The sequence below is a fragment of the Salvelinus sp. IW2-2015 genome, linkage group LG2, assembly GCF_002910315.2.
Source record: "Salvelinus sp. IW2-2015 linkage group LG2, ASM291031v2, whole genome shotgun sequence".
NCBI lineage: Eukaryota > Metazoa > Chordata > Actinopteri > Salmoniformes > Salmonidae > Salvelinus > Salvelinus sp. IW2-2015.
Window position 1 is genome coordinate 41,745,064 of NC_036839.1, and position 3,309 is coordinate 41,748,372.

The 3,309-nt window shown below is 45.8% G+C and overlaps 1 pseudogene; it reads left to right on the forward strand.

The window, feature by feature from the left end:
* The window catches only part of LOC111971941 (diacylglycerol kinase eta-like), a 78,886-nt pseudogene that overhangs the window by 20,874 nt on the left and 54,703 nt on the right, over positions 1-3,309 (forward strand).

Consider the following 3,309-nt stretch of genomic DNA (forward strand, 5'->3'; position numbering starts at 1 on the left):
TGGTTAAGGGGTAAATTCCACATGGTTAAGGGTTAATTCCGCCATGGTTACAGGGTTAATTCCGCGTGGGTTACAGGGTTAATTCCAAATGGTTACATGGTAATTCCCATGGTTAAGGGGTAAATTCCACATGGTTAAGGGGTAATTCCGTGGGTTACAGGTTATTCCGCAGGGTTAAGGTTAATTCCAAATGGTACATGGTTAATTCCAAATGGTTACAGGGTAAATTCCACATGGTTAAGGGTTAATTCCTCATGTTACAGGGTTAATTCCACATGGTTACAGGGTTTAATTCCGAATGGTTACAGGGTTATTCCACATGGGTTAAGGGGTAAATTCCTACATTGGTTAAGGGGTTAATTCCACATGGTTACAGGGTTTAATTCCTCATGGTTACAGGGTTAATTCCACATTGGTTAAGGGTTAAATTCCACATGGTTAAGGGTAAATTCACCATGGTTAAGGGTAAATTCCGCTGTGGTCATGGTTACAGGGTTAATTCCACATGGTTACAGGGTTAATTCCACATGGTTAAGGGGTAAATTCCACATGGTTAAGGGGTTAATTCCACATGGTTACAGGGTTAATTCCATATGGTTACAGGGTTAATTCCACATGGTTACAGGGATAATTCCTCATGGTTACAGGGTTAATTCCACATGGTTAAGGGGTAAATTCCACATGGTTAAGGGGTAAATTCCACATGGTTAAGGGGTTAATTCCGTGTGGTTACAGTGTGTGGTTAACCGTGTGGTTATTTTAGGTATTCATTCTGAGTGGTTAAGGTTAGGGCTATGGTTTGGGCAAGGCCTAAAACAAAATAGTGAAAAACAATAACGCTATTTCCATTAAGTATCATCAAGTACTCTCCCTGCTTGCATGAAAACGGTGAACTGCGCTGGTGCGGAGGTCTAAGCAGTGTTCTCTGGCTCAGAGCCTGGTGAGTTGTAGCCCAGTGCTGTGCCATTGTATTTTCATTTTTGTTGTGAACGCCGACGCAGGCAAATATCCACGTCCTCAGGACCCTTTCAAACGTCCGAAATTGACGGCTCTTTCTTGTGACCAGCCTGGTTGTAACCAATYACATGTATAAARCCTGGATCGCTGATGCTTTGTGTTGACCATTGAGAGGCTTTAAAGCCACCAGTCAGTCATATTCGCACTAATCTTTCTAAATAAAGTGAATACATTTTGTGGGTGGAATTCAAACAAAAACAAATCCACAGAAACATATTATCAATCAATATTTAGGCTGTAAACCATTTGCATCTTTTAACCATTGAAGCTATGAGATACTCTTCTGATGCGGCCTTTTACATGTACATAATCCCCACAAAGGGTTTTCACACCACCCTTAAAAACAACAATGTTCATATTGAAGAACCACTTTGGGTGTTTTCAGAGTACCTCTATTCTGTTTTAAAACACTTTCTGTGTATTGCTTGCATTGGGTATACATTCCAACACCATCCAGGCACCAGATTTCAGGTTAGATGCACTACTTTCCATGGCTTTATTACACAATCATGGTGTTTTGAGAGGAGTTTGAGCTAGGAAAACAGTACTCCTCCCTCTACTCCCCCCACTCTCTCTCTGTTCCCTCCCCTCTATCTCTCCATATCTCCCATCCCCATGTCTCCTCCCTTATCTCCCCATGTCTCCCTCCCTTCTCTCCCATGTCTCCTCCTACTCTTCCCCATGTCTCCCTCCCTTCTCCCCATATCTCCCTCCCTTCTCTCCCCATTCTTTCCCTCCCTTCTCTTCCCATGTCTCCTCCCCTTCTCTCCCCATATCCTCCCTCCCTTCTCCCCATGTCTCCCTCCCTTCTCGTCCCATGTCCCTCTCCCTCTCTCCCATGTTTCCGTCCCTCTCTCTCCCCATGTGTCTCCTCTCCATCTTTTCCTCTCCTCTGTCTTCTAAATATATTTATCTCACTCTCTTCCATTCTCTCACAGCCCCCATACATCCGCCCCTCCCCTCTTCACGTGCTAGTATTGCCCCTTCCCCAGTACGGCTTGAGAGAGCTCTAATCTAATTGGCAGCTGGCTGACTGTGGCACGTGCTGGAACGTCGTGACTTTCATTCTCCTCTTCCCTCTTTCCCATCTTTTTCCCCTCACACTTCCCCCTCTCCATCTCTCCCATCTCTGCTCCGCTGCTGACAAGATCAGAGAAAGAGAAGGTGAGAAGAGCGAGAGAGAGACGGAGACGGAGAGATAGAGATAGAGAGACATAGGGGATAAGAGAGCGAGAGAGAGAGAGGAAGACAGGGGGATAGAGAGAGAAGAGAAAGGCAACGAGATGTGGAGGATGGAGAGGGATTAAAGGAGGAGGGATAGAGAAGGAGGAAGAGAGAGAAAACAGGGGAAAGATAAGGGAAGAGAAAGAGGAAGGCAACGAGATGTGGAGGATGGAGAGGAGGGATTTAAAGGGAGGAGGGATAGAGAAGAGGAGAGAGAGAGACAGGGGGATAGAGAGAGCGGAGAGAGAGAGAGAGAGAGAGAGGAGAGGGGGGGACAAGGGGGATAGAGAGAGAAGAGAGGCAACGAGATGTGGAGGATGGAGAGGGGGATTAAAGGGAGGAGGGATAGAGAGAGAGAGAAAGACAGGGGGATATAGAAGAGAGAGAGAGAGAAACAGGGGGATATAGAGAGCGAGAGGAAGACAGGGAGTATAGAGAGAGAAGAAGAGAGGCAACGAGTTGTGGAGGATGGAGGAGAAAAAGAATGAAAGAAAAAAGAGGGTGAGAAGAACGAGACAATGAGAGTGTGGAGGACAGGGCCCCAGGGGAATGTTCACCATCCTTCCCTGCCACAACACACACACACAACAACACAACACACACACACAACAACACACACACAAACACACACAACACACACACACAAACACAACACACAACACACACACACACACACACACACACACACACACACACACACACACACACACACACACACACACACACACCACAGGGCACACAGGCACAGACACAAGGCAAAACACACAACACACACACTTTCTTCTCTCTCCTCTTCTCCCCTCAGGTCATCCTCCCCCCTTCTTCTTCTCTCTCTCTCTCTCCTCTCTTTCTCCTCTCTCTTCTCCTCTCTCTCTCTCTCACACAACCACCCCACAAAAACCTTAGGAGGCCTTTTCACACAGAGTGATTGTTGCACATACATGTACAGGGCGTAATAAATTTGTGCTGTATGAATGCAAATCCATATAAAAGGAATTCTATTAATTAGCTTTTTCGTATGGAAAAAATGCCTCCTAAAATTGAAAGGCCTTTGTTATTCTGACCAGT